The sequence below is a fragment of the Dendropsophus ebraccatus genome, chromosome 3 (assembly GCF_027789765.1).
Source record: "Dendropsophus ebraccatus isolate aDenEbr1 chromosome 3, aDenEbr1.pat, whole genome shotgun sequence".
Lineage (NCBI taxonomy): Eukaryota > Metazoa > Chordata > Amphibia > Anura > Hylidae > Dendropsophus > Dendropsophus ebraccatus.
In genome coordinates, this window is record NC_091456.1 from 115,218,066 (window position 1) to 115,233,597 (window position 15,532).

Genomic DNA, 15,532 nt, shown 5'->3' on the forward strand with positions numbered 1-15,532 from the left:
TAGAGGGGTTCAGTGTTTAAAAGTACCCCTTCTATGGAAGGCAACTGAGCTGGAAGAGGGGGCTCTTTAACGGTTTCAAGAGCCAAGGGTTGTATTGGTAGATCTCTGTTGCTACAGAGTTTCAGTCTGTTGCGATGGACATTCACGGGCTGTTTTCCCATTTTCTGAATCTGGTATACATCAGTAGCTTCAAGGGGAATTGCAACAATGGTGTAGGGATATTCTTCCCAGAGTGGATCAAGTTTCCCAGACCGATGACCATCTTTCAGCCAGACTTTGTCACCAACCTTGAGAGGTTAAACGGTGGCACGCCGGTTATAATATTCCTCTTGACGGTGGTGAACCTCTTTCATCCTGCTATTGACTATCTCTTGAGCTTCTTGGATTCTCCGCTGGTGTTCCTGAACCCAGTTTGTTTGTGGTAGCAGGTCAGGAGAATCTGTAACCTGGATTCCTAAAGCCCTTTATTAAGGTAGTTGGCCTTGTCGCCCGAACATCAGATAGAACGGAGTATAGCCGGTGGAACAGTGAATGGTATTGTTGTAGATCTCAACAATTTCTTCCAGAAGATCAGGCCATTCACCTGGTTTAGAGACTGCGGCTGTCCTCAGCATGTTGATGACCACCTGATTCATTTGTTACACAATCCTTTCCCCTGAGGGTGGTAGGCTGTGGTTCTGACCTTCTTGCACTCATGATAGTGACAAAGTTCTTGGAAGAGCTGAGACTCGAACGCCAGACCTTGGTCTGAGAGGATGGCTTCAGTGCAACCATAGTATTTCATGTAATGGTGATACAATACAATAGCCGTGGTCTTTGCTGTTAAGTCTTTCACTGGAACGACTACTGCCCACTTGCTGTAGTGGTCAATCATGGTCAGGGCATAACATTAGTCAGATCTTGTGGGGGCCAATTTCTCATGGTCTATGGCCACAATTTCTCCTGGTCTGGAGGTGTTGATGGGATGTAGAGGGGCTCTGGCATCCGTCTTCCCTAGCTTGGCAAGATTGAAATCAGGGCAATTCTGACACCAACCTTCAATGTCAGTTTTCATACCGACCCAATAGAATCTTCTCCGGATTGTAGCTTCTGTTTTATGTACACAGAAGTGGTCGGACTGATCATGGTAGGCATCCAGGACCATCATGGCATCTCGCCTGGGGATGAGAATTTGCTGGACCCTTTCGCCTATCACAGGATCTAAGGAGTTCCTGAAGAGTAGGCCTCTCTCTAGGAAGAGACGCTTCCTTTGCCACCAGAGTCTTTGCAACTCAATGTCAATCTTGCCTGTAAGCAGGTAGTCTTGGAGTTCTTCAAGGACTCAGCTTTCTACCTGCAATAGTTTCTATTTGGGCAGGTCATGCCGGGGGTCGACTTTAGGACCTTCTTGCTTCTGCTGAGTCACAGTTACTAACTCTTGGTGGGCGAAGCGGTCATAGAAGGGTGGCATCTCAACATCTTCCCACTGGTCTTCAGATGATGCCTCTTCGCCAGTCTGTAAGCGGGATAATGCATCTGCATTCACGTTGGCCTTGCCACTGCGGTACTTAATAGTGAAATTGAAATTTGGTAGGCGGGAGGCCCATCTTTGCTCTAAGGCACCCAGTTTAGTGGTGTTAAGGTGTGCCAGAGGGTTGTTATCTGTGTAGACAGGGAAGCTGAAGACTGCCAGGTAATCTTTAAAATTTTTGATGACCGCCCAGACTAAGGCCAGAAGTTCTTGTTTGAAGGAGCTGTAGTTTGGTCATTTTTCGCTTTCTCTAAGGCTTTAGCCTGCTAGCCTAAGCAATGACTAGTTCTTTGTTGTCCTGTACTTGTGAGAGGACAGCTCCTAGGCCCTTATAGCTGGCATCAGTGTACAACCAGAATGGTTGAGTGTAGTCTGTGTAGACCAGAATTGGGGGCTGATTAATGAAGACTTTTAAAGCTTGGAAAGCCTCTTCTTGTTCCTGTTGCCAGTGGATAGGTAATCTCTTCCCAGGAACATCTTTTTGGCAGCCACATAAAAGCTCAGTCAGAGGGGCAGCAATCTTGGCAAAGTGTGGATGAAGCCCCTGTAGTATTCGTCAAAATCCAGGAAACTTCTGACATCTTTAACAGTTTTGGGTGAAGCCCAGTTGGTGACAGCAGCGATCTTCTCGGGGTCAGGCTGGACGCCTGTGGAACTAACAACGTGACCCAGGTAGTTGACATGGGGTTTCAACAAGTGACACTTGGTGGATAAGAACCTGAAAGACTTCCGTCAGGTGCTGCAGGTGATCCTGGTAGGAGCCAGAGTACACAATGACATAATCGAGACATAGTAGGACACTTTAAAAGTTGACATGGCCCAGACATCTTTCCATGAGGCGCTGGAAAGTTGCAGTTGCATTGCATAGGCCAAAGGGCATCCCTGTAAACTCTTATAAGCTCATGGGGGTAGTAAAGGCAGTTTTCTCTAGGGCTTCTGGGGCTACCGGTACCTGCCAGTATCCAGTGGTTAAATCCAAGGTGGAGAACTAGGAAGCTGATTCCAATGCAGCCAGAGATTTTCCTATCCTGGGGAAAGGATAGGCATCTTTGTGGGTGACGTTACTGCGCTTCAGAGAACAGGTAATAAAGGAAAGACTGAGATTTCTCCTCTTGTCGAAGCCATTCCTGGATTTAGTTTAAAAAAAAAATCTGTCAGATAAACTGTTGATGTAATAGGGCCCTACCTGGTAGCAAGCTCATCAGTAGTGGCCAGACCGTTTGCAGGAGGTACAGTAAGGTCTCTCAAAGGGCGTCCTCTCCTAGGTGGAGGACATTCAGGACTGGCAAGCCGAATGGAAGGTGCAGGGGAATGTTGTCGGCTTCCAGAGGACTCTCAGGAGCTAGGAGCAGAGGATACTTGCAAGTCATTTAAGGCCTGACATACACTTTTAAGAGTTTCTGTCATCGCTTCTACTTGTTCTTGTAAGGGGTTAACAGTGGCTGCTGCAGTTTGGAAGGCCTGACTTGGTGAGGTGGCAGGAAGTGCAGGTAAAACAGATGGAGCAGCCAGACTTGAAGGAGAAGGAGTGGCATAGAGTGTCTCTGCAGGGGGATCACTGGTGCCAGGTGGGCTAAGTGACTTGAGTGCCAGTCCCGGAGTCTATCTTGTGTGGATAAAGAATCTACACCCTCTATGAATCTGTCCATGATGATGCATTCTGTATCTGCAGGCATGAATTTGTCTAACTGGAGGCAGCGTGTAGTGAAAGTGCATAGTTTCTGAGGGTCTCACCTGGCTTCTGATGTCTGTCATAGAATCTATGTCTGGCCTTCTTTCAGCTTGCGGAGAATAGCATGAACACTGGTCTTGTGAGCAGGTGCCCAGGTGCGGACTTCTTCAGCTGCTGGTCCCTCTAGTTAATCCAATAGAATATCCACCTGTTGCTCAGGAGACAAAGAGAGAAATTTGAGTCACCACCGAAGTTTCTCACTGAAGTGGGCCAGTGTTCTTGGGGTGCCCCAAAAGAATGGGAGATTAGTGGGGCACAGGGGCATAGCTAATGTCTCATGGGCCCTGGTGCAAGAGGTAAACTTGCCCCCCCAAACACACATACGCAGTGGCTTGCGACTCCAAAACCACAACCCGACCCCCACACTCAGAAATGAGATAATTTAGCTATGGTGGCACATGCAGGACTGCTTCTAGCTTTTTTGTTGCCTGGGGCAAAAACAGAAACTCCTTGTACCTCTAACACACAGTCATACAGTTACCAAACAATAGAAGGAGCAAATACTCTCACAACATAAACCATAAACCAAGGAATGACATGGTGCACAGACCCCCCTCCCAGTTTTACCAAATACAAAAGGAAAAATCATCCAGTTACTCACGGGTCACGGGTCTGAGGCGTCACTTTTTCTCTCCATCCAGTCCAGACCACCATGACGATTTCTTCCAGCTACAATTCTTCTCTTCAGAACCTTCCAGACAAATGCAGTGTCCCAAAACAGTATTTTTCTGTAACTTTATGTCTGCACCCTTATTATAGTCAGTTCTGTTCTGGAAATATGGGCCCACTGCAAACTGTGTATATTATGTCACCCCTCTCAGTATTCAGGTCTGCTATTTCATTTATTTCTCATGCATATTCAGTTATCAGTGCCTAATGGTGTGATGATGCTATGGCTTGGTGAGTCACGTGACTGTTCCCCGGCTGCCATAGTAACTCCAATAGCCATCGAGCTTTGGCTGGGGAATGCTATGTCACTTCCTGTCTACCTCAGTCTTCTCTCCACGTTCAGGGGAGAAGGGTGTGTGTTGCTGCTGCTCCTGTGTCACAAGGCCGCAACCCTGCAGTACCTGCTCCTGTACTGACCAGAAGTGCTCCGGTCTAGTCGGGACCTGTTTCTCCTTCTCAAGATTCTCAAGATTCTTCAAGATTCTCATCTCTAACAAATATCTGGGTGTCGCTCTTCAGTCACTATTCTCGTCATCATTCATTATCATCAACAGCAAGTACTCATTTCAACTCATTCCGCCCAGTATCATATCTTCAGCACTACTACTCCCATCATTTAGTCTCCTTACTACAAGTAACGCTATCATCACAGTCTATTGCAGCATCACCCATTACTCCGTTATATCCAAGTCTGCCTTATTCCTGGTTGCATCCAGAGAGACTGTTGCTATTGGTTACCACCGTTTCAATAAATGCACAACTACCATTGTTTCTGAACCATGGCATTGGTTTAATTATTGGTGCCCTGACTAAGGACAATGAAGAATTGCTCGGCCTCCGCTTGGTCAGGTTCCCCGTCTACAGCTGCTATCCCTCGTGCCCATACCGTGACTACCATTAGGCAAGTGGCTACCCGGGTTCCTACCCAGTACTTTCACCTACTACTACCCTCAGCGGAATGGCCCAGCGCAAATTTTGCCGTCACGATCAGGATACAAACTACGTTGTGCCGACTCCCAGTACCCCTAGAACTGTACTACAATCCCCAGAAAGACTTTGCTATGGTGGTGTTGCTATGGGAGTTATAGAAGTGCCCCGCGCCCATGTCCAGGAGGAAAATGTTTATTGCATTTTATTGGGGCCTACTGTGGTAGAATTACTGACTGCGCCATACCCCGGACAGGAGGGGGTTAACCACCATGCCGCCAAAGCGCGGGAATCGCAAGGCGCCATAGACTTTGCCTCCTCATTGGCTATCTGAGCCCACTGACGTCACTGTTGCAGGCAGATTGTTGGGACGGAACTTCAGCCTCTGCGCTCCTCCTCCTCCCAGGTCCTCAAAGACACGCCAGTGCGTAGCAAGATGGCGACCTGTGAGGAGCGCATTCCTGCCGCAACTGACTCTGTGTTACCGGAGCTTCCAGCGTCCCTGCCAGCGCTTGATCCGGCGAGCCTGCTAGCACCGCTCCCATCCTACAGCGACACCAGCTGGGGCACTGCCACATCGGATGATGGGAGTCGTAGCCGGGCCTCCACTCTGACCTCCGCTCATCCGAACAAGGATCTTACATCTGAGACCGGTACCTCCCCAGGGCCCGATCACTCCAGTGTCTCCGACTTCGCTTCTTCTACTGGAGGGTCCTTATCACCGGACAGCGAGCTAATTGTAAGTGGACCGTCCCCGCTGTCCTCAGTCCTCAGCCCTAAAGGGGAGACCTCCGCTAAGGCCTCAGTATCCCCGGGTCTGTGGCGGCCTCCAGGGCGTGATTGGCCCCCCCGCCGCAATGGGTGCTCGGGCGTGGGCCTAAAATTATGCAGCTGATCGAGGACATTCAGGAGGCCCTCGCTGCCCTGCCGCCTGTCACTACAGCTACAACCGCTATGCCTATCGCTGCTCCTGCAGCTTCAACTACAGCGGGCTCGTCCACTACAGCTACCAGCGCTGCTGCTCCTACTGCTGTGGCTAAAGCCGCTACTTCCACCACTACAGTCACCTATCATGTGGCCCCTATCATCTCTCCTATCACCACAGTGACGCCCAGCATTGTGGTCACCACTGCATCTAGTGATGCTTCTGCTCCAGCACACTCACGTTTTTACTATCCGTTGGAGAAAAAGAAGTCTGCTGCGGGCCCTCCTGCCTCCTCCTACTAGGCTCGATTCGGGAGCTAGGTCAAGGTGGCTATTCCGACTGTTGCAAAGTTCTTGATTGTCCCTATGTTATGTTTCCTTGTGCTCACCTTGTTGCCTTAGTATAAGAAAAGTTCACCTGTAACGTTTAAGCTGTGTACCTGGTCCTCCTAAACAAGCTTCCCTGTTTATTACCCAGCCATGTGCTGAAAGGACACTAAGTTATTACTCAGTTCTTCAGTGCCTGTCCCAGAGCCTTTTATGGACGATGGTTTTCATTGCTAAAAGAGACTCATTCTAAACAGAGACACTTATTCAGTTCTTCCTAAAGCGCTTTTCAAGAGTATTTGGTTATAAAAGGTTTACTATTGCACTCTAGTATGGCACTTCAGTAGTCAACGTTTATTTTCCTATCAGGGTCATATACTTTTCTCCCTCTGAGTAAGAAGCAAGGTTATGTATAGATAGTCTCAGAGTAAAATGTATCTTTTGAAAGAGTGTATCTTCTAACAAAGTATTGTATTCTTCATTATTATGTCATGGTATTTTCAACTGGAAAGATTCCTTGAGCCAGTGTTCTTCAGGACCTCACAGTGTTTTGTCTTTCATGTTTCCCTTCCTTGTGTCTCCATTGTTTGTTTACCCCTGTTTTGTCCCAACACACAGTAGTTGCCACACATAGTCCCACACAACACTCACACTTGTCCATACATACTGCACCTTTGGCACCTTTTTCGTGTGTCTGGCCTATTGGATAATTGCGTTGTATGATTGAGCGGTATGAAAGGGGCCCCAATGTATGCTTGCCTTTCTTGTTTTTCTCCTTTTTCTCTTCAGGTGTCCAAATCACTCTATCCACACAGTTGTCAGCACACCCAAGGCATTACACAGGTCTTCACGTGTTCTTTTTCCAGTAGGGTAACCTATTTCATTGAAAACCTACAGTCGAAACTGTCTGGAATTTGAGGGTCACCCGCCAGCAGTTAAGTAGTCCTGACTTCCATGTCAGATGGTACACGCACTAACTACCTGGTCGCCAGAGTACGTTAGGCACCCCTAGGGGAAGTCCTGCCACTAGGGTTTTCCTCTCTCTTCATATTTCTCTTCTCACCTGTGCCTTGAGCGTGGGAAACACACACATACAATCGCACTCACATTCCTTCCTCTTGTCTTATTGTCCTGGTCCACCATGTTTCATTCACACATATACCTCAACTTGTGATTCGCCGAGGTCGGCTCATTATTAGTAGGGAGTTATGCAGTGTCCCAGAACAGTATTTTTCTGTAACTTTATGTCTGCACCCTCATTATAGTCAGTTCTGTTCTAGAAAAATATGGGCCCACTGCAAACTGTGTATATTATGTCACCCCTCTCAGTATTCAGGTCTGCTATTTTATTTATTTCTCATGCATATTCAGTTATCAGTGCCTAATGGTGTGATGATGCAATGGCTTGGTGAGTCACGTGACTATTCCCCGACTGCCATAGTAACTCCAATAGCCGTCGAGCTTTGGCTGGGGAATGCTATGTCACTTCCTGTCTACCTCAGTCTTCTCTCCACCTTCAGGGGAGAAGGGTGTGTGTTGCTGCTGCTCCTGTGTCACAAGGCCGCAACCCTGCGGTACCTGCTCCTGTACTGACCAGAAGTGCTCCCATCTAGTCGGGACCTGTTTCTCCTTCTCAAGATTCTCAAGATTCTTCAAGATTCTCATCTCTAACAAAGATCTGGGTGTCGCTCTTCAGTCACTATTCTCGTCATCATTCATTATCATCAACAGCAAATATTCATTTCAACTCATTCCGCCCAGTATCATATCTTCAGCACTACTACTCCCATCATTCAGTCTCCTTACTACAAGTAACGCTATCATCACAGCCTATTGCAGCATCACCCATTACTTCGTTATATCCAAGACTGCCTTATTCCTGGTTGCATCCAGAGAGACTGTTGCTATTGGTTACCACCGTTTCAATAAATGCACAACTACCGTTGTTTCTGCTTCTGGCTGATATACACTTATTTAAGAGGACACAATAGCACAGTATACCACACTGCTGTTTCCAAGTAAATTAGTATATATCAATGGAAAGTGTCCCAAACAATCTCTAGCTGACTACATTATGGCAAGTGAAGTGAATGGGGCGCACTGCACTACACCACACTATAGGTCAGCATCTCTTTGGTGGTGGGATGCTGAAAGTGTACCTGTCATTATAAAAAACCTTTGACAATTCATGGAGACGTCACAGAGTTATCATAAAGACACGTCATAGAGACGTCACAGAGTTATCATAGAGACATGTCATAGAGACGTCACAGAGTTATCATAGACAGTGGCGGAACTACCGCCGTAGCAACCGTAGCGGTTACTACGGGGCCCGCCGCATCAAGGGGCCCGGGCCCGGCCAGCTAGTCGTTTGTCTCCTCTCAAAGTGCAGACAGTTTCTCCCCGGTTAGGCCACCCGGGGATAAACTGTCTGCACTCTGCATCTGAACTTCGGACACATACCCCCGCCCCCGTAAGTCGCCCCCTCCCACCTCTCACGTTGCTTCCTGCTTTCTGGGCCGCCTCGGAAGCCACAGCTGAACTGTCTCTTCCCCCACATAAGTGCATGTACGCAGGTCCTCTCTGCTCTGCCGTACAGTTACGGTGGGAGAGGGGGGCGAAGTCACAGTCTGAGGGCACAGACTGTGTAGAGGGAGATAAAGCCTGTGCGCTCCATCTCCCTCTCTCCCTGTCACTGTGAGGAGAGGACCGCCTGTGTGATTTGCCCTGGTTAGTTGTTCTGGACGCTTGTCCTGACACTAGCTAACCAGGGGAGAATGTCGAGGGAACACCCACCAGCAGGGGGCCGGGCATCAGAGTATAAAGAGAGGGGAAGATAAAGCATGGCTGCTCCCTCAGAGACTCCTCTGCATCTGTAGCAGCTAGAGGTCGCTCTACTGTCTGGCCTGTCAGCTGCCAGCACGCAGGAGCAACCTGTGAGGTTGAATGACCTCTGACCCCTAGCTTTCTCCCGCCGGACCTCACCCAGAGACAGTGACAGCTCCTTACTCCCCCTTCTGTAAGTATACACTGTCTCTGATAAGGTGTGTGTGTGCTTACAAAGAAGCATAAGTGTGGGGTTTTATTTGCACAAGTGCTGTGACATAGGACTACAACGCCCAATGTGGTCTGTCTGCGCATCTCCCCTCCACCCAAAGAAACAGACAGATCACACTGGGAGTTGTAGTCACACACTGTCTGTAAAGAAAGCAGCCCTGTGACTGCAGATAGTAGCCAATGCCCCCATACAGTGGCCCCATATAGTAGCCAGTGCCCCCATATAGTAGCCAATGCCCCCATACAGTGCCCCCATATAGTAGCCAATGCCCCCATAGTAGCCAGTGCCCCCATATAGTGCCCCCCATAGTAGCCAATTCCCCCCTGCGACCAGAAAAACAACAAACAGGCTACTCACCTGTCCGCCGGCCCCAGCAGCTCCTCTCCCGACACTCCGGTCTCCCGTCATCCTCCGGCACAGGCAGCGGGGGACAGAGAGACTGCCGCTGCAGAACACTTCCGGGACACAGGCAGTGGGGTACGCTGCCCGGAGGATGACGGGAGACCGGAGTGTCGGGAGAGGAGCTGCTGGGGCCGGCGGACAGGTGAGTAGGACAGTGATCCCCTCCGCCCGCCACCTCCATCGCCGCTTAGCCGATCAGGAGCCCAGAAAAGTGCAGCTCATTGCACTTTTCCGGGCTTCTGATCGGCTCAGCTGAGCGGCGATAGAAGGCTGGGCGGGCGAAGGGGATAGTTCAGGGCCGCTCACTATGCATATGCATAGTGAGCGGCAATAGAGGGGGCGGCGGGACGGCTTCCATGCGGTGCTCGGCACTGCTTGGGAGCCGTCTTCTCTTTATAGGACGCACTTGGTTTTTCCTCCCACTTTGGGAGGAAAAAAAGTGCGTCTTATAAAGCGAAGAATACGATATACATATTCAGTCACAGTATGGTGGTATTGGTCAGGTCTGGTATGGCAGTGTTATCCAGTCACAGTATGTCGGTATTGGTCAGGCCTGGTATGCTGGTGTTATCTAGTCACAGTATGGCGGTATTGGTAGGGTCTGGTATGGGGGTGTTATCTAGTCACAGTATGGTGGTATTGGTCAGGTCTGGTATGGCAGTGTTATCCAGTAACAGTATGGCAGTATTGGTCAGGTCTGGTATGGCAGTGTTATCCAGTCACAGTGTGGCGGTATTGGTCAGGTCTGGTATGGCAGTGTTATCCAGTCACAGTATGGTGGTATTGGTCAGGTCTGGTATGGCAGTGTTATCCAGTTATAGTATGGCGGTATTGGTCAGGTCTGGTATGCCGGTGTTATCCAGTCACAGTATGGTGGTATTGGTTAGGTCTGGTATGGCAGTGTTATCCAGTCACAGTATGGCGGTATTGGTCAGGTCTGGTATGGCAGTGTTATCTAGTCACAGTATGGCTGTATTGGTCAGGTCTGGTATGGCGGTGTTATCCAGTCACAGTATGGTGGTATTGGTTAGGTCTGGTATGGCAGTGTTATCCAGTCACAGTATGGCGGTATTGGTCAGGTCTGGTATGACAGTGTTATCCAGTCACAGTATGGCGGTATTGGTCAGGTGTGGTTTGGCGGTATTGGTCAGGTCTGGTATGGCAGTGTTATTCAGTCACAGTATGGTGGTATTGGTCAGGTCTGGTATGGCAGTGTTATCCAGTCATAGTATGGCGGTATTGGTCAGGTCTGGTATGCCGGTGTTATCCAGTCACAGTATGTTGGTATTGGTCAGGTCTGGTATGGCAGTGTTATCCAGTCACAGTATGGCGGTATTGGTCATGCCTGGTATGCTGGTGTTATCTAGTCACAGTATGGCGGTATTGGTAGGGTCTGGTATGGGGGTGTTATCTAGTCACAGTATGGTGGTATTGGTCAGGTCTGGTATGGCAGTGTTATCCAGTAACAGTATGGCAGTATTGGTCAGGTCTGGTATGGCAGTGTTATCCAGTCACAGTATGGCGGTATTGGTCAGGTCTGGTATGGCAGTGTTATCCAGTCACAGTATGGTGGTATTGGTCAGGTCTGGTATGGCAGTGTTATCCAGTAACAGTATGGCAGTATTGGTCAGGTCTGGTATGGCAGTGTTATCCAGTCACAGTATGGCGGTATTGGTCAGGTCTGGTATGGCAGTGTTATCCAGTCACAGTATGGTGGTATTGGTCAGGTCTGGTATGGCAGTGTTATCCAGTCACAGTATGGCGGTATTGGTCAGGTCTGGTATGGTGGTGTTGGTCAGGTCTGGTGTGGCGGTGTTATCCAGTCACAGTATGGCGGTATTGGTCAGGACTGGTATGGCGGTGTTATCTACTCACCATATGGCGGTATTGGTCAGGTCTGGTATGGTGGTATTGGTCAGGTCTGGTATGGCGGTGTTATCTAGTCACAGTATGGTAGAAAAAGGTTGGGAAGACAGCGTCCTTTTGTAAATTTACAAAAGGACGCTGTCTTCCCAACCTTTTTCTGGATTACGTGTCGGGTGTTAGCCAACCTGACTGAGGACTGTGCGTCTTAGAGGGGATTCCACTGCTTCCACGAGGAATTGTAGTCACAGTATGGTGGTATTGGTCAGGTCTGGTATGCAGATATTTAATGTGCAACCTTGTTTATATTTTAAGCAGTTAAAAACCACGTAGAAAAAAAGTCAGACAATGCATGTGCTGAAACCATGCGTCCATTTCCTCCCCAGCAGCGAGGAGGGGGGGGGGGCCCATTGGAAAGTTTGCTATGGGGCCCAGCCATTTCTAGTTACGCCCCTGATAATAGAGACATGTCATAGAGACGTCACAGAGTTATCATAAAGACATGTCATAGAGACGTCACAGAGCTATCATAGAGACATGTCATAGAGACGTCACAGAGTTATCATAGAGACATGACATAGAGACGTCACAGAGTTATCATAGAGACATGACATAGAAACGTCACAGAGTTATCATAGAGACATGGGGGACTTCTAGTTTATGTAAAAAAAAAAGTGTTTTTATTAATAAAAAATCCCCTCCCCTAATAAAAGTCCAAATCACCCCCCTTTTCCCATTTTATAAATATAAATTAATAAATAAACAAATAAATAAACATGTTTGGTATCGCCGCGCACGTAATCGCCCGAACTATTAAATTATCTCATTCCTGATCTCGCACGGTAAACGGCGTCAGCGGTAAAAAATTCCAAATCGCAAAATTGCGCATTTTTGGTTGCATCAAATCCAGAAAAAATGTAATAAAAAGTGATCAAAAAGTAGTGTATGTGCAATCAAGGTACCGATAGAAAGAACACATCATGGCGCAAAAAATGACACCTCACACAGCCCCATAGACCAAAGTATAAAAGCGCTATAAGCATGGTAATGGAGCAATTTTAAGGAACATATATTTGTTAACAACGGTTTGAAATTTTTAAAAGCCATCACATAATATAAAAGTTATACATGTTATATATCGTTGTAATCGTAACAACTTGAGGAACATGCATAACAAGTCAGTTTTACCATCGGGCGAACGGCGTAAATGCTAAATTTCCCAAAATCAAAACAAATTAGTTTTTTTTTTTAAATTTGACAGCGCAAATGATTTTTTTCTGGTTTTGCAGCATATTTTATGGAAAAATAATGGCTGTCATTGCAAAGTACAATTGGTTTCGCAAAAAATAAGTGCTCAAATAAGTCTCTAGGTGAAAAAATGCAAGCGCTATGGACTTTTAAACATAAAATGGAAAAAGCAAAAGCGCAAAAACGAAAATTGGCTTTGACCTTAAGGGGTTAAAGAGCCAGCGGTCAATTACTGATCACTGGCTATTAGGTTAACTCCCTGGTCCCAGCTTCCCTGTCTACTCCTGTGATCCCCGTTCCTAATCCCTCTGTTTTGCTCCACTTGTTATTTGACCTCCTGCCTGACTATTGACTATCCGATTGTTTGCTGGTTTTGTACCGCATTTTCCGTTTGGTTCTGATTTGGCTTGTTCACTATCCTTCATTGTGTTTGTTTGTCTGTCCTGTTGAGTGTTCCACATATACAGCGTAGGGAACGCCTTTGTAGTTGTCCACGGCCGCCTAGGGCCGACTGAGGCAAGTAGGTAGGGACAGTGGTTGGGTTCAGACCATAAGCGAAATTTGGGGGGTGCAGGGGGGGCAGTGGCTCCTGGGCCCACACTGGCAGTGGCTCACTGAGGTCTCAGAGGCTTAATGCTGTCTGCAAAAGTTATTTCTTTTGCAGACAGCCTGCAGAGCGATGAGGAAGGCGGGGCTGAAAAGATGCTGGTGCATGAAGGACATGTGATCATTGTCCTCTTATATCTCCTCCTGTAATGAGATAGATAGATAGATAGATAGATAGATAGTATACTGTGGTATACTGTGTCGATGGAAAGCAAAAGTTAACAGAGTCTCTTTAACTTAAATAAGCTTGTTTTACTAAGAAAGTGTGTGCTTGAGGCAAGGTTACACGATTATGAAGTTTCTCTTGATAAAGCACTTGATAATATAATTGACAACAGTTCAAGACAAATACTTGACAATACAGCATCCGAATCTGCAGTAGGAATATAGTGTAGGATACAGTTGTGCCGACTGAGTAGTGTACTGAGTAATACAGAGAAGCAGAGAGGAGGATGTTGTGAAAGTGCCAACCCAAGTAGTACTGTGTTCTGCCGGGATGTTGGCGGATGAGGTTGATAAACACTTAGAAGAAGAAGAATACTTGTGCCTGTGTATTGAACTTTTGTTAGTCTTCACACCACCTTATGCCCACTAGATTTGGCTAAACCATCCTAGAGGGTGACACAAGGCCCCAGACCTTGTTACCTGGGATAAGCGGAATTCTAAGCATTTTCTTCTGACAACCGCGCTGCGAGATACAGTTCATAGGCTTACTGCACTTTGCTCTATCCGGATCAGTTCCTAGCTTATTGCGGTCTGTGGATACTGTCCTGCTCTGTGACTCTCCTAGTCCACTGCGTGGGTTGAGGTTGTCTCTGACTTGTCCTCTCTTGTGTAGGTTTAGCACTGCATATTTGTGTGCAGTGTTACCGAGAAGAAACTGTGAGCGGTGTCTTGCTTCCCACCTATACAAGGTTCTAGCTAAGACTGACTTAGGTAGGGGACCTGGCAGAGGGCCAGGGCCCAGATAGGACCACTAATAGACAGCTATCTAGCTTGCATCCTTCCTCTACGATGTCTACCACGAAAAACTCTTACACTTCCTACACCCATGTTACTTCCTTTCTCCAGGGCATCTAACTTGCGCTGTGAGTGGGTGAAGAGTGCAATAGAAGAAGCAAAGAGAGAGCTGATACCAAGAACAGATTCCAATTTGTCTGCAGATCCATGTGACACTTCATATACTTCAGCTGTGCAGCTTCTGAATACACATATACAATACAGTGACATCTAGTGTCGAAACTCTTGTACTACTTTTATCACCACTAGAGATGAGCGAACCTCGAGCATGCTTGAGTCCATCCAAACCCGAAAGTTTGGCATTTGATTATCGGTGGCTGCTGAAGTTGGATAAAGCCCTAAGGGTATGTGGAAAACATAGATATAGTCATTGGCTGTATCCATGTTTTCCAGACAACCTTAGAGCTTTATCCAAGTTCAGCAGCCACCGCAAATCAAATGCCGAACGTACTCTTATATACACCCTTCGTAAAAGTCTGTACTTATTGTACTTGTGTGGTTATTACAGATGAGCGAACCCGGTTCGCTCATCTTTAATCACCACACAAGTACAATAAGTACAGACTTTTACAAAGGGTGTATATAACAGTAATACCTCTGGTAGGACACCACACTGTCAGGGCCCTACCTAAGGTGCTTTCAATGTGCTGTAGCTGGCAGTCCCCTAGTGAGCATGGTGCCTTTTGGTAATTTTTCCGTGGAGTGGATTATACATCATATCAGGTCTCCTACTGTAATAAAGTGTCAAAGAGGAGTTGTTTGTGCTGCACTCTGGCCGCCTCACCACTGCTTCCCCTTCCTCTTCATGAATAATCAATGCTCACTCAGCTGTCAGCCAGTGTCTCTGATTGCGGATCAGTCCTCTGTAGGGAGTTTATGTCTGAAAGACAGATATAGTTGAATCTTTGAGCCCAAATGTGTGGAAGCTGTGGTCTAGGGGTAACTCACCTGTCTAGCAGACCTGCCAGCAGGTCATTCTTTGATTCAAATCTCTGTTGAAATTGACTGGATGGCTGCCATTTAATGACAAATAATTGCCATTATTTTAAGACAACTGAGGTTGTTTTGAAATAATGGCCTTTATTGGCCATTAAATGACGGCCATCCACTAAATTTCAACAATTTATCAACATAGCCTTTCTGTGTTTTCAATCCACTCCTGATTTTGGTTGCAAAATACTGAGCAAAAATACTAAGTGTTAACATAGTAAATGATACAGGAATGAAAAATAAATAAAGACCTATA